The following is a 23,732-nucleotide window of genomic DNA, read 5'->3' as shown; positions in this document are numbered from 1 at the left end:
TTATATCTCAATAAAGCTGCAAAAAAAACTCCACTTCTGTCCATTAAAAACCACCATTAAGAGAGTGACAAGGCCAACCACAAAGTAGAAGATAGTTGCAATACATATATCTAAGGAAGGATTCGTATCAAGAATGAAGAATTCCTACAGCTCAATAAGAGAAAGCCCAAAACACAGGAGAAAAATGAGGAAAATACTTGAACAAGAACATTCCCCCCAAAAAGATATCAAAATGGGAATGAAGTTAAAGCTACAATATGATACTACAATCCACCCACCTGCATGGCTCAAATTAAAAAAAAAAAATCAACAGACAACTAAGAATTGGCAAAGATGTAGAGCAGTTGGAACCCTTATATTCTGCTGGTGGAAAACTGTTCGGCAGTATTTACCAAAGTTGAATATACATAATATCATAGAACCCAACAATTCTCCTAAATATGTGCCCAATGGAAATGCACACATATATTTACCAAAAGACAAATAGCAGCACTATTTGAAATAGTGCCCAGCAGGAAATAACCAAACTGTCTACCAAAAGTAGAATGGAAGCATTGTCAGGTAATCATACAGGGAATGCTGTACAGCAACAAGCACAAGAGCATTGTTGCCACTTGCCACCACGGGTGAATCTCACAAACATGAGAAAAGAAGCTAGACACAAGGGTATATATTGTATTATTAGACTTACGCAAAGTTTAAAAATAGGCAAAGTGGTCTGTGGTATTAAAAGTCAGGACAGTAGTCACCTTGGGGTGGGAGCTAGGGACTGTCCCTGAGCAGGCAGGACCTCTGGGGTTTGTTAATGTTCTGTTTCTTGATCCTTGTGAACCTCTGTACTGGGTTATGTTCACTCTCAAAATTCCTTGAGTTGTGCACTTAGGACTTATGCACTTCTCTGTATGTTTGTTGTTCCATAAAATGTTTACAATTAGAATTCGAAAAGACTATGGGCTCTGGAATCAGACTGCTTGGGTTCACATTCCAAGTTGCCCTCTTCTTGTCTGTCCTTGAACAAGTTACCTAATGTCTGTGTCTTGGTTTCCTCCTATGTAAATTGGGGAGGAAAATAGTACCCACTTCATAGAACTGTGGCAAGGAGCAAATGAGTTAATATGTGTAAAACTCTTAAAACCCAGTCTGGCAAATAGTAAGCACTCTGTCAAGGTTGGCTATTATTATGCCTCTTACATGACCAATTTGCAATCCAATCCTTGTGAGAAACAAAGGTAGAGAAAGAACTGGGAAGAGATTAATGTCTGGGTTTTGCAGCCAAAATGATTAAAAAACCCCCAAAACCCTAGCTGAAGCTGGTGGTGCAGGCCTGTATTTCCAGCTACTTGGAGGCTGAGGTAGCAGGATTACTTGAGCCCAGGAGTTCTGAGGCTTCGTTGAGCTGTGTTGGCACCACTGCACTCCAACTTGGGCAACAGAGCAAGACCTCATCTCTAAAATTAAAAAAAAAAAAATTAAGATGGTCTCCCAAATGATTTACTTGTAAGCGTAAGCTTGCTATCTAAGGCATTTTCAAACTAGGGTGGATCTGAGCCAACCGAAGAGCTAGCAATCCACCACGGAGTCCAGGGATTCACTAGCTTGTCAGCTAGCTCTGAATTTGAGGGAGGAGATTTCCTCATTAGCTTGCAAGTTAAAAAAAAAGAAAGAAACAAAGAAAAGGAAACAAATTCTTGGCTCACTAATTTGTTAGCTAGCTAAAAGCCCGAAATTGAAGACTGCTTCCAGCTTTTGGCTTAATGTTGCCCTCTCCCCGACCTTCCTAGTTGCCAGTTGCTAAAGGGCTGGTGATAATTCTAGGTCGTTGTGGCTGATAGGCTGGAAAGACATCACTTTGCCTTCCTTGTGGCCATTTGCCTTAAAGCCCTGTCTCTAATTATGGCATGGAACCGTTGTCCTCCCTGAAAGGGTTTTCAGGCTTCAGAGATCAGACTGGGGAGGCAGATAATGTCGGATGCTGGGAGTCACCTTGGTGGAGGACACAGCACCATGGTATGCCCCGGGGTGGAGGAATAAAATAAGAGCTGGTAGCAATCGTGCCCTTTATAACAAAAATCTGCCAGCTGGTTCAAAATGTCACCTGGCCCCCTCGCTTTTTTTTAAGATAGGGAATTAAACGTCTACACCTGTAGTTGTTTGTGCATGATCCTTTGGAACAGAGGGCTGTCTTCCAGATCCCCGGGGCAAATTAGAACAGCATAAAGCTCTGATGAAAAACCAAAGACAGCAGCTCAGAGCACCCTCCTCCTCTCTGTTGCTGGCACCCTTCAAAGCCGTGTAGATTCATTAGTTTCTCTCTTTGGGGCCTTCCGGCGTCTCAAATCAGTCCCTTTCATGGCTGCAGCAGGGCCTGGAGAGGGGGCTGTGGGCACCGAGCTGGGCTCTGTTCCTCCCCAGCCCGGCAGGATCGTTACCTGCTTGGTCAGAGCAAGAATCTTTCTCTGTTTAAAGGCCCAAGTAGGCAGTGATATATGGGGCGCAGCTACGCAGAGAAGCAAAATACCCAGAATTTAAAAGCTAGGTTCCAGGTCAGCTTGGCCACTTTCTAGCTGTGTGACCTTTGAACTTCTCTTGCAACCGAATCCCCTGCTCAGGCGCCGAGAGTGCCCACTTCCAGGGCGGCGGCCAGGGTCGCAGGAGACACCGGAGCACTCGGCGCGGAGTCCGGCGCGGGGGTGGCAGCGTTAACCGCCGCCGTGTGGCAGGAGCGCCCCTCGGGCTTCGGGAAGGGCAGCGCGTCGTCCTCCACAGCCTCCCGCTCCCAGCCTCCCACCGGCTCCGGGAGCCCGGGCTCCTTCCCCGGCTCAGGCGCCGTCCCGAGACACCCGCCGGGTAGCCGCCAGGAACCGAGTTGGCGGTGGAGACACCCGCCGGGTAGCCGCCAGGAACCGAGTTGGCCGTGGAGACACCGCCGGGTAGCCGCCAGGAACCGAGTTGGCCGTGGAGACACCCGCCGGGTAGCCGCCAGGAACCGAGTTGGCGGTGGAGACACCCGCCGGGTAGCCACCAGGAACCGAGTTGGCGGTGGAGACACCCGCCGGGGTAGCCGCTAGGAACCGAGTTGGCGGTGGAGACACCCGCCGGGTAGCCGCTAGGAACCGAGTTGGCGGTGGAGACACCCGCCGGGTAGCCGCTAGGAAACCGAGTTGGCAGTGTAGACACTCGCCGGGTAGCCACTAGGAACCGAGTTGGCCGTGGAGACACCCGCCGGGGTAGCCACCAGGAACCGAGTTGGCGGTGGAGACACCCGGCGGGTAGCCGCCAGGAACCGAGTGGGCCGTGGAGACACCCGCCGGGTAGCCGCTAGGAACCGAGTTGGCGGTGGAGACACCCGCCGGGTAGCCACTAGGAACGGAGTTGGCGGTGGAGACACCTGCCAGGGTAGCCGCTAGGAAACCGAGTTGGCAGTGTAGACACTCGCCGGGTAGCCACTAGGAACCGAGTTGGCTGTGGAGACACCCGCCGGGGTAGCCGCCAGGAACCGAGTTGGCGGTGGAGACATTCGCCGGGTAGCCGCCAGGAACCGAGTTGGCGGTGGAGACACCCGCCGGGTAGCCGCCAGGAACCGAGTTGGCCGTGGAGACACCCGCCGGGTAGCCGCCAGGAACCGAGTTGGCGGTGGAGACACACGCTGGGTAGCCGCCAGGAATCGAGTTGGCGGTGGAGACACACGCTGGGTAGCCGCCAGGAATCGAGTTGGCCGTGGAGACACCCGCCGGGGTAGCCGCTAGGAACCGAGTTGGCGGTGGAGACACTCACCGGGATAGCCGCTAGGAACCGAGTTAGGGGCCGCTAGGAAACCGAGTTGGCGGTGGAGACACTCGCCGGGATAGCCGCTAGGAACCGAGTTAGGGGCCGCTAGGAACCGAGTTGGCGGTGGAGACACTCACCGGGATAGCCGCTAGGAACCGAGTTAGGGGCCGCTAGGAACCGAGTTGGCGGTGGAGACACTCGCCGGGATAGCCGCTAGGAACCGAGTTAGGGGCCGCTAGGGCTTCTCAAGGCTGTGCCAAGCGCCCCTCTCACTTCAGGGCCGGGAGAAAGCGGGGCGCGGGGGTGGGGTGGGGAGCGGGGGGACTCGAAAGGGGGTGGGGGGGGCAGGGGGCCAGCAAGGGGGTCGGGGTTGGGGGGGCGGGGGGCGCGGAGGGTGGCGTGGAGGGGGTGCGGAGGATGCGGGAGGCGCGAGAGGGGGCGCGCGGGGGGGCGGGGCCGCGGGGAGAACGGGGGCGTCGCAGGCCTCCGCAGCTGCGCGGGGCGGCGGGCGCAGAGGGACAGTGGCGCTGGCCCCGGGACTCGCGTGTGCGCGGCGGCGCGCGGGGCGGCGGGCGCAGAGGGACAGTGGCGCTGGCCCCGGGACTCGCGTGTGCGGGGCGGCGCGCGGGGCGGCGGGCGCAGAGGGACAGTGGCGCTGGCCCCGGGACTCGCGTGTGCGCGGCGGCGCGCGGGGCGGCGGGCGCAGAGGGACAGTGGCGCTGGCCCCGGGACTCGCGTGTGCGCGGCGGCGCGCGGGGCGGCGGGCTCAGAGGGACAGTGGCGCTGGCCCCGGGACTCGCGTGTGCGTGGTGGCGCGTGGGGCGGCGGGCGCAGAGGGACAGTGGCGCTGGCCCCGGGACTCGCGTGTGCGCGGCGGCGCGCGGGGCGGCGGGCGCAGAGGGACAGTGGCGCTGGCCCCGGGACTCGCGTGTGCGGGGCGGCGCGCGGGGCGGCGGGCGCAGAGGGACAGTGGCGCTGGCCCCGGGACTCGCGTGTGCGCGGCGGCGCGCGGGGCGGCGGGCGCAGAGGGACAGTGGCGCTGGCCCCGGGACTCGCGTGTGCGGGGCGGCGCGCGGGGCGGCGGGCGCAGAGGGACAGCGGCGCTGGCCCCGGGACTCGCGTGTGCGTGGCGGCGCGCGGGGTGACCGGCGCAGAGCGACAGTGGCGCTGGCCCCGGGACTCGCGTGTGCGTGGTGGCGCGTGGGGCGGCGGGCGCAGAGGGACAGTGGCGCTGGCCCCGGGACTCGCGTGTGCCCGGCGGGCGCCTGCACTGCACCCTGCCGGTTCCGGGCCTCGCCCAACTCGTGCGCGCAAGTCGCAGATTCTGACCGCAGCTTTATGTTCTTTTTGCCTCATTTCTGACGTCTTCCCCCACGCTCCGTCTGTAATGACAATACTCGCAACAGTAATGTCAGGTACCGCGTTGTGTGCTTGGCTGTGGGGTCAGATAGGCACAGGCTCACATCCTATGTGGCCATTTATTGGTTAGATGAAGTCAAACTACACGACTTTGGCCTAAACCAGTGGCTCTCAAACTCGGCGATACCCTGGAATCACCTGGGAGTGTTTTGTAAAGTCCAGTTCCCAGGCCACTCGCCTACTAATTACTTGAGAATCTCTGGGGTAGGGCCTAGACACCAGCATGTCAGCCGACCCCGATGTGCCAGTACCTGAGGGCTGGGGAGCTAACTCCCAGGCTAGCCCAGTGTGGTCCTCAGACCAGCAGCACTAGCATCATCTGGGAGCTTGGCAGAAATCCTGGAATTCAGGCCCACCGAAGCCCTACTGAATCAGTCCCTGGGAAATGCTGCTTGTCACCATGCGTGGGAGGAACACTGTCTGATTTGCTCCGGCTCCCTATCAGTGCCGTGGGGGTAGTAATCGCACCCAAACTTACCTCTCCTGGAGCAAGCCCAGACTCACCTGCTCATAAGACTCACCTGGAACGTCTGATGAGGCTGTGGATGCATTAGGCCCTACCCAAATCTTACCGAATCTCAACGTCCAGGCTTTGGGAATTTGTGTTTGTACCATGTTCCCCCCTGTCCCTCAGGTGATTCTTACAATCGGGCAAGTTTGGGAAACCCTGAGTTATAATCCTCAATGCATTATTGTCAGGATTACATGAGAAAATAGAGGTCTTTCTTATTTTTGTCATTATTGCCATACAGCAAGTGTTTACCATTGTGTGACACAACGCTAGCTGCTTGGTGCACACTCTGATCGAATGAGATAAATGTCATTGTCTCCATTTTGCAGAGAAAGAAACAGAATTTCAGAGAAGGAAAGTCACTTTCTCTAGGTCACACAGCTGGGCCATAACTGAGCCAAGCTTACTCCAAAGCCCATGCTCGTACCACTCCCTGCTTCCACAGAAGTTTAATTCCTGCTTTTCTTTCCCTTGAGAATAAGTTTCACCTTTAAGACAGCCATTAAAATTCCATGTTCATTTACCAATTCACATACTCACCCTCTTGTTTTATTCCCCCAATATTTAGGGAGCACCTGCCTTGGGCCAGACCCTGCGCTAGGCAGCGAGGGTGCAGGTGGGCAAGCCACCCCGGCCCGCTGGGGCTCACAGGTCAGTGAGGGAGATGCACGATTTGCAGCAAGCTTACCAAGGCGAGTTAGTTACAGTTTGGACATGGACAAAGGACAGCATTCTATAAAAGCACAAAATGAGGGCCCCACCCTCGTTTGGGGAGCCAGGCCATGCTTCTTTGAGGAAGTGTCTTTGATGGAAGAGTTGAAGGACAAGGAGGGGTGACCAGGTGAAGAGGGGAGGGAGGTGTGTACCAGGCAGCAGGACCCTTCTGCCAACAGACGTGGGACGTGCTCACAGCCTGACAGCTCAAGCCCCCAACTTCTAACCTAGTGTTTTGCTTACACAAATCTGGTCTTTACATGGTGCCAGAGTTAAGTTAAAAATACATAAATTCCAACTTCAGTCCAGTTAAAAATCCTTCTAAAGTCCTCTTTCTCTGGCTGGAGCAAGTCCAGGAACTTGGCTGGGAATTTCAGGCCCTTTTTTGTCTTACCACTTCCATCTCGGATGATATATATCCCATACTCTAGTCACAGCCAACTAGGTAGGCTTTTGGCAATACCTTCTTTCAATAAGTCCTTGTCCTGTCGTGAGCTGTTCATGTGGCGTCTGTCTGTATCCATCCATTTATTCATTTGGGGGAGGAGAGAGTTATTCTACTCATTATGCAACACAGAGCTCAAATGTTACTTCTTCCACCATTCGCCGGGTGGAGTTAGTTGACCCCTGATCTATGCCCCCGTAGTATCTTTTGTTTGTTTTTTTTTTTTTTTCTGGTTTTACTTCAACATTTTATTGAACTTCTCATATTACATAATTTACCCAAAACATTTAAAGTACCAGTGAGACAAAAACAACTTAAAAAAAAAGACATACAGACAAAATACCTCCAGGTGAGGTCATACTGTAATAAGATTCATTGTCAAATCACAAGTTTTGTTACTCTGCTATATAACTTGGTACCATATCAATGATATTAAGTGATTCAAAAGTTAAGACATTACACATTCAGTTTGTGTGTGTTGAGAGAAATCTCTTATGTACAATGGCTTGAAAAACAGAAATGCCAACATTAAGTATCATTCAAATTCTAGTGCAGCGTGAATTGTTATCAAGAGATTTTATCTGCTTATATAAGTTTTGAAGATAATTCAAACCTGGCTATCTTTTTAAGATCTGGCAAAGTAGTCCTTTGTATCCTAAAAGATCAGCAGGCAAACATCCTACATAATGTCAACTGATAAATATCCAAGCAGTTTTTTTTCCCATTTTCTGAACAGATATATGAATACTTGTACAAAAATACTGAGCCATTTGTGCCCAATCAATAAAATGAATGCTTTGTGCAGTTATAACAAAGCCCGTGCAAAAAGAACAGTTTTGAGTAGTCAGGTACAGCTGCAAAAGTGAGAAAGACCTCTTGCCTCTCCAGTTTTGTATGTTTCTAAAAGCACTGGCTATCAAGTACCCTAATCCATAATCATTTTCAAATTAGCTTGCTTTTACTACTTCATATTTATAACATCTAGTGCAGGGAGTTTGGAGGCTGAAATAACCTTATGATTCTAGGGATTTTGTTTTAAGGACCCATAGAATAAAATTGAGAAGGGCATCTCAGGGAAGTCTATATACACAAATTTAGTAAATCAATTCATACATTCACTTTACATAGTAGGTTAATATTTACCAGTTTTTTATTCAGTTGCTTTCAGTCTATGTGTCTCAAATTAAGAAACCATACAATGTAAGGTAAGCATTATCACAAGTTCCATGGCCAAAATCTGACTTACATAAAGACCAGTGGGCTGTGGACCACTTTAATAGAATCTTACTCACATTAGTATTAGTCATATTAAATTTTAAAAAATTTTATTCTAAGATATTATTAGGAAATACAGCTCATGGATATTTGATTTTGGAACCCATGTTAAAGAGAAGTAGCAATATTGAAAAGGAAAAGAGTCTGGTTATTTTATTTATTCTTTCTAAATTCAATGAAACATATTTGGCCAGCTTAAATGTAAGTGCTTGACTTTTAAGGATTTTATATTTCAACTAAATTGGAATGGCAGTAAAATTAATTAGTATTTTACTTTCTACATATTAATTTTAGTTTTAACGTTAATTTCTCTTTATCCAAAAAAGACAGAAAATAAGACCAACCTTACATGTGTGGTTCATCCCATCAGTCTAATAATTATTCCATAATGTATGAAATTATATTTTCATACTAATTTCCAACAAATAATAATGAAATATCTCATCTTTAGCTAAATAAAGGATCTCACAGATTTTCACTAGTAAATACTTCATTCCACTCAGATTCTGTTCCAGAAATTTTGTGAAACTAAATTTTCTGGTTTACTTGAAACTACTTTGATTATAATAAAAATGGAAGGTTTTTAGGAAGTTGAACATATTATGAACATCTAAAAAGTTATTTGGCAGTTCAAAAGCAATGAAAACAATTTAAATGCCATAGGTTGGACAAAGTAATCCATGATCTAAAAGATTAATGATAACATACAAAATGTGATCAAAGCTGTCTAATTTTATTTTGCCCCTCTTGGTGGAATTTAAAGATGGAAAACTTAGGTGTTTCAGTAATTAAAACATACACACACAAGACAGTAGAGAAAGCCACTACTTATATATTATTTTAAACTTTTTAGATGTCTTTTTCTTCGGCTCCAATACTATTAAAAAGCAACCATTCTGTGACATTTAGCAAGTAAAATGCATTTCAGTTTGTACGCATTCTCAGTTGGACAACGTCAGTGCAGAGTCACTGTGCTTCAGAGAACTAAACATTCACAGTAAAACTGTGATCATCCATGTGAAGAAATGAAACTTTAAAATGTTTAACGATCGAGCAAACACATCATTTTACTATACAAAGAATTTAACCCAATAAATTAAATTTAGGGACAGAATTTTTTTTATTAAACTGATTAATAATTTTTTTTTGCTTATCTATTGAAATGTACTTTTCCCCCTCCTCCATAAAACACATGGATAAGTTTCCTTTAAGGTATGTATTTTTTCTTCAGTATTCATCCAAACACGTTTAAATAAAAGGTGATAAGAAAAACTTGCTTTTCCCTTTATGTATATCTAGTTTGGAAAACAAAACCTTAAGTAAAATCTGAAAGAAAAAAAAAATTGAAGCCATTATTTAATGATGACTATACAGTAGGTAAGAGGCACAAATTCCCAGGTGAATTTTAATTTTGTTTCCTCTAAGACAAGTCATTCAGAAATGAAAGGCAAATGAGGTTCCTTTAAGTACACAATTTGCAAATGTGGAAACAGTAATAGTTGTCATGATTATTTTATATTCTCTCTTAAGATTGGCTCTAAAAGTAGCCTGACGATTCATACAACTAGCTAAACAAACCAAACTTTATAAACATGGCGAATTTTTAAGTTTCTGGCACTGAAATCCTGGGTTTGGATATGGACAAGTATGCTATATTTGACTTAACATCATTTGGGTACCTTGGCTTTTTATGCTGTATTCTGATGTTCAAGCAGAAAATACATGACTTAATTTTATGCAATAAGCTGACCTAAGTATAGAAAACTTACAGAGATGAAGGAAATTCGAAGTCACATGTGTGTACACAAATGGCTTTGTAAAATACATATATACAGCCATTAAAATTGTCATATAGGGACAATGCAATTTAAAATCCTTCATCTCCTACATACAGATTGCCAAATATAATCCTCTTAGTCTTTTTCAATGATGATATAATTTATTTGCTTAAAAGTAAAATATCCAGATTATATTAAGGATAATATACTAACATCAATCTGGAAGGTAAAATAAACACGTAACAAATATTCCAATAGGTTCAGCTCTATGAAATTTTGTTTTATATTTGATAAAGTTTTACTTCTGCCCACGATCATTTTTACTTCAGCATGAGTATTTCGCTAACTAGAATTTAATTTGTTTAAGTGTTACTTTTATTGAGTTTCCAAATTTGGAAGCACTGTGATCCAAATATATACCTATTCCTTATAAAAAATGAAGAGTCAAGATAATCAGCATGGGCACAGGCTTTTTTTTAAAAGCAATTTCACTTTCCAATCCATTTTCCCCCCAGTATTTCACTTTTATCCCTCATAATTTCATAGTAAAGTATCCAGATTATTTCTTCTGGACTAACCAGTGATGGAACCTAAATCTCAAACGCTATTTTGAAGAAGTGTAGAGTAAATAATTTTGGTAATCTGTAAAACGGCTGCATGCAGTGTGTACTGTATTATAACAGCACCAAACCCTTTATAAAATCCAAGCACTCCTTCCTCCCACTTTATGGTATTGATACAGTCTCTCATTCCCTGATACTGTGTATTAATTGGAAGCACTTCATAGCCAAGGTCTGTGTTGTCAATTATTGCGCGTGTTCCTTGAATGTGAAGGCGGTGCAAAACTGTTTCCAATGGGTAAAGTATAACATCAGAACAAAGACTGGCTGCAAAGTTAGCAATAAGTTCTGGAAAATAAGCATCCAGCATATTCTGTACAGGGCTAGTGCTCTCAGCTAGGTGGCTATTACAAGTCTTTCTCTTTAGAACGAGTAGGACAAACTTCTGAATAACTGAACTAATGATGTAATGAAGAACTCCATGAAGCACCGTAGGGAAGATCAAGGAAAGAAGGGGAAGAAGTCGTTTGCTATGAGGCACTCCCATGCCCATCACTCTTCCAATTCCTTCTTTAACACATTCCAAAATGCCAGCATTATCTCACTCTGTACTGTTTCAATTAGACCTGCTGAATAAAATGGCATTGCCACTGTGTAAGTTAGAGATTTCAGTAGAAGGTGTTCTCCTATTTGTTTAGGATTCCATTTGTGTGAAATCTCTCTTGGCAAAGGTGTGAATTCACTAATTATGCCTTCTGCTCCAAGTGTGACACCCTGGACAATAAATGTACTTCCCATTCCTTTCCATAGGGCTCTTGGTCCCTGAGTTTTGTTGAAGCTGTACATGATATTGATGACTGTAAATGGAGTGAGATGACAATGCCGAGCATGGTAATTGACCTGACATTGGCGGCATAGAACAATGCAAGGATGGGCCAGTACATTTTCTGTGCAGAGACTTGCAAGTCCAATACCAAATCCAGCAAATCTATCCAACTGTTCACTGCTCTGCCCTGCACGCTGCCGCCGCCGAGCCGGGGCAAGGTTCCTCTGGGGGCCTGCGTACGGGTGGAGCGGAGGGCACTCCGTGGGCCCGGCTCCTCTCGCCCCTGCAGGTCGCGGCTGCGGGGATGTCTGGGGGAGTCGTCACCCAGTGGCCCAGGTCCGACCCGGAGCTGAAGGACCTTGCAGGGAAGGCGCCGCCAAAACCCTGCTCGTCCCGGGCACCACCGCGGTAGCCCAAGCCATCCAATCCGTCGGGGCGCGCGGATGCCCGCAGCCAGGCCAGGGTGACGCGAGCCCACCCGGAGCCACCCACACCCGGCCACGGCGACCGAAGGCCACACAGCTTCCCCTCCCCCGTAGTAGCTTATGTTCACTTTATTACAGCCTGGGCTGACCACGGACACGTCGGCATGGGGCAGGGTTTTTATCTAGGATAGACCAGATCATGCTAAGGTATTATTAAATTAGCCCTGAAACTCAGTGGTTGAACACAACAAAAACATTTCTTTTTTATAAGACAACTAACTATATTAGATAAAATTAATATATCATAAAATTCACCCATTTAAGCTGTACAGTTAAACGGCTGTTAGTGTGTTCACAGAATTGTGCGACCATCTTCATTATCTAATTTTAGGCCATCATCACTCCAAAACCAAACCCTATACTTGCTAGCAGTCACTCCTGAGGACCTCTCCCAGCCCGGCCCTGGGCAGTCATTACTCTGCTTTCTGTCTCTGTCTTTGCCCACTCTGCACATTTCATAGACATGGAGCCATAGCCTGTGTGGCCCTTTGTGTCTGGCCTCCTTCACTTCGCACAGCGTTTCGAGGCTCCCCATGTTGTAGCAGATGTTAGTAGTCTTTCCTTCTTATTGCTGAATAATATTCCATGGTGGTCTATGGACAGACTGCATTTTGTTTACTTATCAGTCGACGGACATTTATGTGGTTTTGCTTTGGGGCTGTTATGAAAGCTTTAATTCTTGAGTTGCCATAGCCAACTAAGAGCCCACCCACGGCCGGGGCAGCCGCGCCCGTGCGGACACCCAGCCCCTGGCTGCCTGTCTCGCGCTCCACCGTGCGACACCACACCTCATCCGCCACAGGCCGCGAGAGAAGTGACAGGTACCGGCTTCTGCTCTTGGATGCTCAGACCTGGAAGTGGAACATGTCACCTCTGCTTACCACCTGCCGGCCAGAGCTGGTCACACAGCCCTGCGTGGGTGCGAGAGGGCTGGGTGGAGTGGCCGCCCGTGTGCTCAGAGACGACAGGAGGACCGGCGATTGGTGAGCACAAGTAATTATCCCAGGCGGGCTAATAATTTGGCATGCCTTCAAACCATCATTCTTCAAATATTTGTTGAAAGGGTATTTGAAGAAGAGGCTGAATGTGGTCGGGTATTAAGAATGAAAACAAACAGGACTCTTGGCAGTGTCAGTCTCTCTGTTGTGCAAACAAAACAGCTCTATGTTCAAATTTACATCTCTATTCAGCAAAGGGAAAGGCCTCCAGTTAATCTGAACCCTCTCCCCTAAAAGATGAGTTTTAGGGGCCCATAAATCTCGGACCATGCTTCCTGGATGTCTTATCATCTACCTAAGTGGTTCCTCAAAGAATTCTTCCCAACCATGTATAGTACTCTCCTCAGAAGGAATTCCAAGGATGATATAGTAGAGGCAGCTAGCTGCCTATCCAGCGTTTATTCACCTTTTCTTTCTTTCTTTCTTTTTTAAATTTTTTATTTTTCAGAGATGGGGTCTCATTATGTTTCCTAGGCTGGACTTGAACTCCTGGGCTCAAGTGATCCTCCTGCCTTGGCCTCCTGAGTAGCTGGGAGTACAGGCACATGCCACAGCACCAGTCTTTCCTTTTCTTGTTTCTGAAGGTAGTATAGCAGCAAGAGCTGGCGGCTTACCCAGTAACCATCCTCCTTCTTTTTCCTTAATAACAAGATTCTGGTTTTAGTTGGGAATAGCAATGTGCCCACACAAAAACGTTATTTCTCAGTCTTCTCTGAAGATGACAGTACTTGAGCGGGGCTTCCAGGAAAATTATTTTTATTTGCTTATTTTGATTAAACAACAGAAAATTATTTTTTCTTAATTCTGGAGGCTAAAAGTTTGAGATCGAGGTTTTGGCAGGGTCAATTTCTTGTCTTTGGGTTACGGATGGCCATCCTTTCCCTGGATCTTCACAGGGTCTTTCTTCTCTCCAGGAAGCTCTTTAAATGTCATTGTGCAGAGTCGCCTCTTGTAATCTTGCCTCTTCCTGGTAGTCAGAATGTGGATGAAGATACCATGGGCAGTGGGTGGTAGAATCAGGAATCAGACTGGGGTGTAACTGGGGGAAAGCGGGAGCTGTTTCCCACTGAGTGGCACTTGGTTGGGGTGGCAGGAAGGAAGGGCCGGGCAGAGAATACGAGGATGGAGGGTGGAGGGGAGAGGAGAGGGAGGTAGGAAGGACTTAGAGAGGCACCACGGACAGTCAGTACAATCTGACTCAGTGTCGCTTGAAATGTGGGAACTGGGCCTTTTGTGCTTGTGCTTAACTAACTTTTAGTAGCCTCTCCATCAACATAACTCTGAAGTTTCATTTATCTGTCTCCTAATATTTATTTAACAGAAAATTTGTTATAGTGCAAAAATCAGGGGACTTGGAGTCTGGATGCCTGTATTCTTTGTTTAGTGTTGTCAATAATTTGCCATGTGTCCTTGGAAAAGTCATTTGACTTCTGAGCTTTACCTTCTCCCAATACTAGGGTGAGATTATATATAGGGCAAGGAGCTGGGACAATCCAACGAGGCAGTGTATTTGGTTTCTAAGTTTTATTTATTTGTGTTTAATTAAATATAGCACTTAGAATACTTGTCAATAGTGGGGAAATTAGAAGATGCAGAGAAACAAGAAGAAAAATTGCAAATATCCCTTGTGGTAGGCTATTTGGCTGGCTAACCCAATGCCAGCCTGCCCCCTGGTTTTCCCAGCCTCCCTTGCAGCTGGGGTGGCCATGTGACCCAGTTCTGGCCAATGAGATAAAAACATAAGGCTTTTGCCTTTCTGGCTGAAAGGAACAGATGTAACAGAACATAACATGTGCAGTTGCACACGTGCCAGCTTGAGACCACAGGGAAAGGCAAGGAAACTGCGCAGATCCTGCCCCTGACAGTCTTGTGCTGCCGAGCCAAGACCAGCAGCCGCCTACCTCCAGACTTATTTTTCAAGAAGAATAAATCCTTGCTATTTTTAGCCACTGCTAGTTGGGTTCTCTGTAACTTCTACCATAACTATTATGTTAATATACTCCTATCTTCCAGAGATCATAACTGCTAACACCTCAGCATGTAACTTTTCAGATCTTTTCCAATGCACACAAAGCAGGAAAACATTTTGAATTATTAAGGGGTTGTTTCCTCTTAAAACATGACCTTGTCTCTTTTGTGTTTTATACCTACAATTCAGGCCTTTTACAGGTACTACCCATGAGGGACAATAAATAGTCTACAAAAACAAAAGATCAAATTCCTGACTACTCATAAAATGACTTGAAAATGTATAGCAGGAACAAAAGTTTGATAGTCAAAGCTTTTTTTTTGAGACAAAGTCTCTCTCTGTCGCCCTAGGTAGAGTGCAGTGGTGTCATCATGGTTCACTGTAACCTCACACTCCTAGGCTCAAGTGATCCTCTTGCCTCAGCCTCCTGAGTAGTTGGGACTACAGGCACATGCCACCATGCCTGGCAATTTTTCTATTTTTAGTAGAGACGATGTCTCACTCTTGCTCAGGCTGGTTTCGAACTCCTAAGCTCAAACAATCCTCCTGCCTCAGTCTCCCAGTGTGCTGAGATTATAGGCGTGAGCCACCGCACCTGGCCTTAAAGTACTTTTTATTCACAAGAGCCAGGATTTTGTGACAGGACAAACAATGTTTTATCTCCAGATTTGCAGCAGCCTGACTTTGTACATAAAACAGTAAACTTGGAAGACTCAGAGCACATGATTTGTAAGATAAACTCCAGAAAGAAGAAGAGTGCAGGTCCAAAAAGAGATTAGAGTTGGAATATCTGGAGAGGAAATGCAAATTAGAGGGATGAGACCAGAGCTGACGCACCACCTAGGTTCCGAGACGGGCCCAGAGCTCTGCCCCACACCCGAGACTGGGAGTGGACACCCTGAATAGCTGTCGTGAGAACACGCACGTGAAGCCACTTGAGCCTCTCTTCCCAGGATGCAAGTTCATTAAAGTCACTCCATGTCAAACCTGATACCCTGAGGGCAAAGCAGTCATTGTTTGGACAAGGCTGAGGGCATCCTTTCCCATGTGGGAAACTAAAAATTTCCCATGGACCTCTGTGCTGAATATCAAACAGGCTGAGAAGAAATCAAGGTAAACCGAGGTAAAAAGGTAAACCCGGAGTGCAAGGACATTTCTGTTGGCAGACAGGCGGGCCACAGGCATTAGCAGCAGGTATCAGAGCTTGATGATGGGGACCAGAGAAGGTGAACCACAGACTCCAGGGAAGAACAGAGGTACCTGGGACCAGGTGCTGCTCCTCAGGATCTCGGAACAATGCATCTGTCCACTGAAGAACTAAACCTCCCCTAGAGAGCAGAGGAGCAGAAAATGATCTTGAACTGATCACTTTAAATCAGGAAGTCTCTAAGTTACTTTGTTTTTTGGGGGTTTTCTTTGAGACAGAGTCTCACTTTGTTTCCCAGGCTAGAGTGAGTACCGTGGCGTCAGCCTAGCTCACAGCAACCTCAAACTCCTGGGCTCAAGCGATCCTCCTGCCTCAGCCTCCCGAGGAGCTGGGACTATAGGCATGTGCCACCATGCCCCGCTAATTTTTTCTATATATATTACCTAGCCAATTAATTTATTTCTATTTATAGTAGAGACGGGGTCTCGCTCTTGCTCAGGCTGGTTTCGAACTCCTGACCTCGAGCAATCCGCCCGCCTCGGCCTCCCAGAGTGCTAGGATTACAGGCATGAGCCACCGCGCCTGGCCAGTCTAAGTTACTTTGAATCGCAAGATTATGTTTTCTTCACGCTGTTGCAGTTAACTGGAAAAAAAAGAATAAGTTTTCTATAATCAAGAATGCCATACGATAGCCTAATATAAGTTCAGTTTAAATAAATAAAGCTATTTTTTAATACCCAAGTTTGCATTCTGTAAATTTTAGCCCACTACCATACATACCTTACATTTATAACATATATGCAATTTTTTCCAATATGAAAGAATATTGTACATACTGTTTTGTAAATTTCTGTCCCCTCAAAATATTATGAACATCTTTCTATGTCTGCAAATATTAATTTGTTGTATATTGAGAATTCCTTATTCAAAATGCTTGGGACGAGAAGTGTTTCAGATTTTAGATTTTTCAAATTTTGGAATATTTGCATTATACTTGCCAGTTGAGCATCTCAAATCCAAAAATCAGAAATTCAAAATGCTCCAGTGAGCATTTCCTTTGAGTGTCATATGGGTGTTTAAAAAGTTTTGGATTTTGGAGCATTTCAGATTTTAGATTTTTGGATTTTGGATGTTCAACCTGTAGTGATTTTTAAACTTTTTGGGAAAACTTTGAGAATCTGATAAGAATTATGTACTCAGAAAAAGGCACATATACAAGCATACAAAAATGTCTATAGGTAATTTAAGGGCATTTTCTTAAGAGTACAAGGTTAAGAATCACTTGACTTCAATACAGTTTCCAATATAACTGAATAGTATACAGTGTATGGCCACCCCACAATTTATTTAATCCACCTTCTATTGTTGGACATTTAGACTGTTAATTTTTCTCTTTTATAGATGATTTCTATGGCAAATTCCTGGAACTAGAATTGCTAATTATATTAGGACTGTTTCCACTGTAGATAACAGGATGCCCAAATAACAGTGGTTTATATTTCTCACATAATGAAAGATTCAGAAGAAGCAGCCTAGTACAGACTCAATAATACTATCAAGGACTCATACTTTTGGTGTCTTTCTGCTCTGTCTGCTGTGCTTAGCTTTTTGTCTTGTCACCTCATGGTTACAAAATGGCTGCTGCAACACCAGGTATCACATCCTTATTTAAGGCAGGATGAAAGGGGAAAAGTCAGTACTTTTTTTTTCAAGAAAGCAGACTTTTGCTTAAGTCCCAATTGCCAGAACTAGATCACCTGTCTGTAGGTTTCTAAGGGAGGCTGAAAAAGTAAATATTCAATTTCTCTAGGCTATTTTAGTAGAGGCAGTTAAGGGAGAAGAGTGTTGGTGGTGGGTTTTGGGTTAATCAGTTTGCCCTACAGGGCCCAAGAATCTAAGCATTTTAAGAGAGTTGATTGCAGAGGCAACATACTTGAAAGAACTTTATAAACCAAAAAATTTTGTACAAGTGTGAGATATATAAATTATTAGAAACAATGCTGTGTTTTCTCAGCAGATTGAATATGTAGTATTACTGCTAATCCGTGGGCAACTGCCTTACTAATTGGCCACCTCTGTTCAGAAAGACATTGTTAAAACACTCTTTTTACAGAAATAGCTTTTCCATACCCAGTGACCAAATTGCTTGTTTAGACCCTGTTTCGATATTCCAATCACCTCCTGCAGGGCGTCAGGGAGACAACCTCAGGCATGGGGTCCAGAGACCTGAGTTTATTTCTTAGCTCTGCCACCAGACCACAGGGAGACATTTCTCTAGCCTGTGATTGTCTTATCTGTAGAATATCAGTAATAATTTCTACTTCCCAACATTGCTGGAAAGATAAGAGGTTATATATGAGAAAGGCTATGGAGCGAAATAGATATATTGGTGGTTGTTATTTAGCAGTCATTCTTTTTTTCTTTCTTTCTTTTTTTAAATTTTTTATTAGATCTCCCTTACATGTGATTAGCAGTCCTTCTTGCTGGCCATTTAGGGACCTGTTGAATCAAGGTCAGGGCCTATGGTTTGCTGGCAAACAGATCCTCCAAGGGGAAGAAGTTCCTTGATCTGTAATGTTTGGTGATATCCAAGGTATAAATACTCTCATCATGGCCAATTTCAAGGTACCAACAGTTTTAGGAGCAGCCATGAAGTTCCCAGATATTTAACAAATCATCTTGTTAGCTAATGCAAATCAGTTCTCGCACACCACTGGCTCAGAGCTCAAAATCAGTCACTTTATAGCGAAGTGTCCTGGCTGGTCCAGAATCAGCGTCTGGATACACCCGGCAGGTGCAGTTATCGGTCAAAGCTCATTTCATCTCCTGCCCGCCTCCAATATCTATTCTCTCTCTCTCTCCCTCTGTCTGTCTGTCTCTCTCTCTTTCTCCCTCTGTCTGTCTGTCTGTCTGTCTCTCTCTCTCTGTCACACACACACACACACACACACACACCCCATGCCCCAGTTTATGGAAGGGATTCGTCAACTGCAGAGGGTCAGACTCTGCAAGCTGTTGGATGAATGGATTGATGTTTAGCAGTGAATAGTTCTAGGCCCACGTAGAAAGGATTAGACTTGCAAGCGGAGAGAAGTCTTGTAGAACTAATCCTGTGTGTGCTGTTCCTTTGGTTGTACGTGGCAGGAAACCAGGCCGAAACTGGTATAGGACGTAAAGAAAGCTCACTGGCTCACATAACCAAGACATTCAGGGCTAGCGGTGGCTGCGAGCAAGGCTGAGCCACGCGCTCAAACAGCACGACCAGGAACTCAGGCACACCCCCTCACGGCGGCAAAACGGCGCTGGCAGTTCCAGTCCAGCGACCTGGGCAAAAGCCACAGACCCTGCCCCCTGCTGCCACGCGCAGCCGGAGCGGCGGGCGGTGAGCACGAGGCACGGAGCGCTGACTGTGTGCCAGGCGTTCCACCTGCCTTTTCTCCTTCAACCCTCCCAACAACCTTTTGAGGTATGTGCGGCCTGTACTTCACACATCATAAAACTGGCGGCTAAACTGTTGTCCCGGCTAGCTCGGCGGCAGGGGTTATGGCCAGGAGTTGATGATCGGGTCTTCTGAGTCCTGCTCTAGCGCTTCCTCACTTCCCTAGCTACCTTCTGGCCAGAATCAAATCTCGCTCAGTCTGGTATTAGTCCAGCCCTAAAACAGTGCTTCCCTCCCAAGAGATGCTCAATTCAAGTTGAATGAACACAACTGCACGTGCCCCTTGGAGGGCCACTGGTCTGAAGGGGCTGAGTTCATGGGCATAGGCCAGTGTTACAGCTTGCATTACGTCTCCCCAGAAGTCATGTGCTGAAGTCTCACCCCCTAGCACTTTAGAATGCGACTGTATCTAGGGATGGGGTCTTTAAAGAGGCAAGACATTAAAACGAGGTCACTAGGATGCACCTCAATTCACTGTGGCGGGTGTCTTTATAAGAAGAAATTCAAACATAGACACACACAGAAGGATACCATGTGAAGGCACGGGAGAAGGTGCCATCTACAAGCCAAGGAGAGAGGCCTCAGAAGGAACCAACCCTGTTGGCACCTTGGCCTTGGACTTTTAGTCTCTAAAATTGTGAGAAAATAAGTTTCTGTTGTTTAAGCCACCTGGTCTGTGGTACTTGTATGGCAGCCCTAGCAAACTAATACATTCAGGAAGTATTGAAGGAAGAATCTTTTGCTGATTTTTAAAAAATTGACCCTGTAAGACCTGCACATTCAAAAGGCATAAAGGCTCCCTCCTACCTGTGTCCTGCCTCACCTCAGTGTCCCTCCCAGGAAGCAACTGGTAGCCAGTCTCTCCTGTTTCCTTCCAGAGATATTCATTCTTTCTCTCTCTGCAAACACAAATGCATGTTTACATCATTTTCCTCACTCTGTACACACTGCACCTTGCTGTTTTATTTAATAAAACATCTTGAAGATCCTGCAAGAACGACTTTAACAAAGCACATTTGGAAAGTCAGAAAATACCCTGGCGCATCACCAAGGCGATTGAAAAGTACCAGCACTGCATCGAAACCACGTGGCGCCTGTCAGATATTTCAGCCTGCTGCAGTCTGAGGAGCAGGGCGGGGGGGGGGGGGGGGGGGGGGGGGGGGGGGGGGGGGGGAGTGGGAAAGGGTGAGACGGCACTGACCGACCGGCAGCTGCCTCTCGGGAGGGCCAGCCTTCGGCTCTTCGCTCCCTCCTAGTGCCCCCACACAAAGTAGGTCAGTGACGCTGCCTCCAGCGAGCAGGAGGAGCCGGCCGGCTGAGTGGGAGGCGCGATGCGGCCCATGTTGGGCTGCCATCTGTAACTGTAGGCTCTCAGAGCCGCACGAGAGCTTCAAGATCATCTTGTCTAATTCCCCGATTTACAGACAGAGAACTGGAGCCCAGAGGGAAAAAAGGAACTTTCGTAAGGTCACACAGCCAGGTGGGGACAGAGCACGGACTGGAGCGCAGGTGTCCTACCTTTTGGCCAGCGAACTGTTTGTGTTGTCACAATGCCTCTGTTGGTTCTGAAATTCTTGTCGGGACGTCCAGCTTTTACTTCGCTGCCTTTGTCGTCGCTGTAATCAAAATGAAGAGAGCAGACCCTGAAGTCAGACAGCTGGGTTTCAACCAGCTCTGCCCACTGGCTTCGTGATATGGGGAAGTTAATTAGCCTCTCTGTGCCCTCATTTCCACTCCCATAAAATGAAGAGTGTGAGAACATCTAGTCCTCAGGGATGCTGTCAGGGCAGTCATCTTGCATGGTGCCAAGGGGCACCATTCACAATACATTCCGTAATACAGACAATGTATCAGTGGTGCCCCTCGGAGTGGTGCCCCTCGGAGTGGTGCCCCTCGGAGTGGTGCCCCTCGGAGTGGTGCCCTCGGAGTGGTGCAGTGCACAGCCAGGGAGGCTGTACGTGGTGGTTCTGGCTGGAAAGAGGTAAATGAGATCGTGCTCGTCAATCCATTTGCGTACAAAGAGCTCATGAAATGTTGGCTTTTATTATCATCACCATTTTTACTGTGACCACAAAGAACCAATTGTATTGTCTTTAGAAGGAGCAGAGAATGGAGAAAAGTCATCTTTTCATAAGTCTCATTTCTATAATTAAAGGTAAGAAGCAGTCAGTACAGAAAACCTGGCAAACACATGTTAAGAACAAACAAAATAACAATTCTACCAACCAGAAATAACCTCTTTGACGTTTGATGTTTTTCCAGACTTTTTTTCTGCCTGTATTTTTCACTTACATGTTGGAAATGCTTTCTTCTGTCAATAAATTTTCCTCTGCAACACCAGCTTCAATGTGAGGACTACAGCATAGTGATTAAGAACATGGACTCTATGTCTAGATGGCCTGGTTTCAAATGTCCCCTCTACCATTTACTAGCTGTGTGACCTTGGGCATGAGAGCAAACCTTTCTGTGCTTCAGTTTTCTCACCTGTAAAATGGGCTAATAATAATATTTACCTTGTAGGATTCTTGTGAGGATTAAATGAGTCAACATGTGTGAAATTCCTAGAGAAGTGCTTGATGCAGAGTGTTTGGCATGTTGTTGTTGTCAGATTGGTTCGTTTTGGGCTGCACAACCATTTGCTCAGCTGGTCCCCTCTTGTTGGCCCTTTAGGTGGTTGCCGGTTTTTCCCTATGGTAAATAATATAGCCACAAATATTCTCAGCCATGCAGCTTTGAGCACATCCATGATTATTTTATTTAAAAATTTCCTAGAAATGGAATTGCTGTTTTCTAAGGGATGCATGTGACAAATTTTTCAAAATGTGTGCCAATTTACATTCTGGCAGCATTTGAAAGGACAGGAGAGCAGTGTGAGTCCCTGGGGTCTTGAGAAGCAGAACGGGGGACTGTAGGGACACAATTTGGGACTAAGAAACGTGTTTTAGTTGTTGGAAGATCTATGTAGTTCTTTGGTGATGTTATCCACATCTCTGCCCTTTGTAGCCTAATACCATGTTTTTCAAAATTTCAGTTATTTTTTTTACTGCCTTCATTTTTTCCTGTATCTAAGAACCATGCATCCACAGTATATTAATATTTTGAAATAGATTTTCGTTTTAAAAAACATAAATATATTACTTTAAAAGAATTTTAAATCAATATTATAAATGGAAAACCAGAATCACCTGCCATAAAGAGAAAGTAACTATGAAAATAAATATAACAAATCAAAATGTTATTAAATTGTAGCTAGACACCATTGCAGGGAAGGCCCTGGGCTCCAAGCCTGCGTTGTTAACAGAGGGGCACTAGTGAATTAGCAAGGGCTAGGGCAGGGCTAAAGACATTAGCACCAAGCTGACACTTCCTCCTGGGTATAGTCAGAAAGATCAACAGAGAATTGAAGAGAGATTTTATTTTATTTTATTGCAGGATGGGGAGGATATGGAGGTGGAGGAAGGGTGTGATTTTACATTGAAGGACTTGTGAATGTACCTCCTAAAATTAGCTCTATAGCCGTCATTTTCATTACTGTGGGAAACATCAGCCCCAAAGGCCTCACCGAGGGACAGTCCCTAGGTGTGGGACTGTCACGCACAAGCTCAAGCAGTCCTCACGGTAACCTTGTCCAGAAGGTGCTGCAGTCATCACCTCCATCTCACAGGTGAGGAAGCCAAGGCATAGTAAAGTTAACTAACATGCTCAAGGTTGGCAGAGCTACTCAATAGTAGAGCTGTGAAATGGAACTCAGGTGTTCCGGCTGCAGAGTCCAGGCTCCTACCTTCTATATATATTGTCAGTGGAGGTCCCATTACCAGCTATTGGCTGCATCCCTGGTCCTTTGCTCTCATATAGACACTGGTACTCACCTTGGACTGCCTTAACCCTCCTGATAACTGGCTTCTCGCCTTGCCAGTTTGACCCTACTTTGACCTTGACCATACCTTGTTACCTGGATTAGTGACTTTGAGATATGAAACCTTCTGCTGATACTGTTGACTGAAGGTCTTCTTGCAACGGGGATGCTTGGGTCTAGAGGTGAGTATTCTATTTGTATGAGCCTTATGCAGGCTGCAATGGAGAGGGAAGTGACTTTGCCAAGCATTACACAGTGAGTTACTATCAAAGCCTGGACTAGAACCTAGATCTGTTGACTCCAATTTCGATGTTCTATCAACCACATCCTTGACTTTCTTAAGTTACATGTACAATTTGCCTTCATAACAATTGTCTTGTTTGCTTTTCTCTGAAATCTTGGGAGATGGGTAGGTATTATTGGGAGTGCTTTATAAATGAGGAAACTAGGCTATGTTCAAGGTCACACATATGAACTAAAATAAAATATTAAGGCTTCCACCACACTGGCCAACTGAATGGACCCCCCTCCTGGCCAAGGGG

The 23,732-nt window shown here is 46.1% G+C and overlaps 1 pseudogene; it reads right to left on the bottom strand.

Annotated features, from left to right (window-relative positions):
* Nucleotides 1–10,376: 10,376 nt before the first annotated feature.
* Nucleotides 10,377–20,734, bottom strand: LOC142863064 (mitochondrial outer membrane protein SLC25A46 pseudogene; annotated as a pseudogene).
* Nucleotides 20,735–23,732: the final 2,998 nt, after the last annotated feature.

This window comes from Microcebus murinus, chromosome 21 (genome assembly GCF_040939455.1).
Source record: "Microcebus murinus isolate Inina chromosome 21, M.murinus_Inina_mat1.0, whole genome shotgun sequence".
In the NCBI taxonomy this organism is placed as follows: Eukaryota; Metazoa; Chordata; class Mammalia; order Primates; family Cheirogaleidae; genus Microcebus; species Microcebus murinus.
Note: the sequence above shows the minus strand (reverse complement) of the source record. Positions and strands in the feature narration are given on the sequence as shown.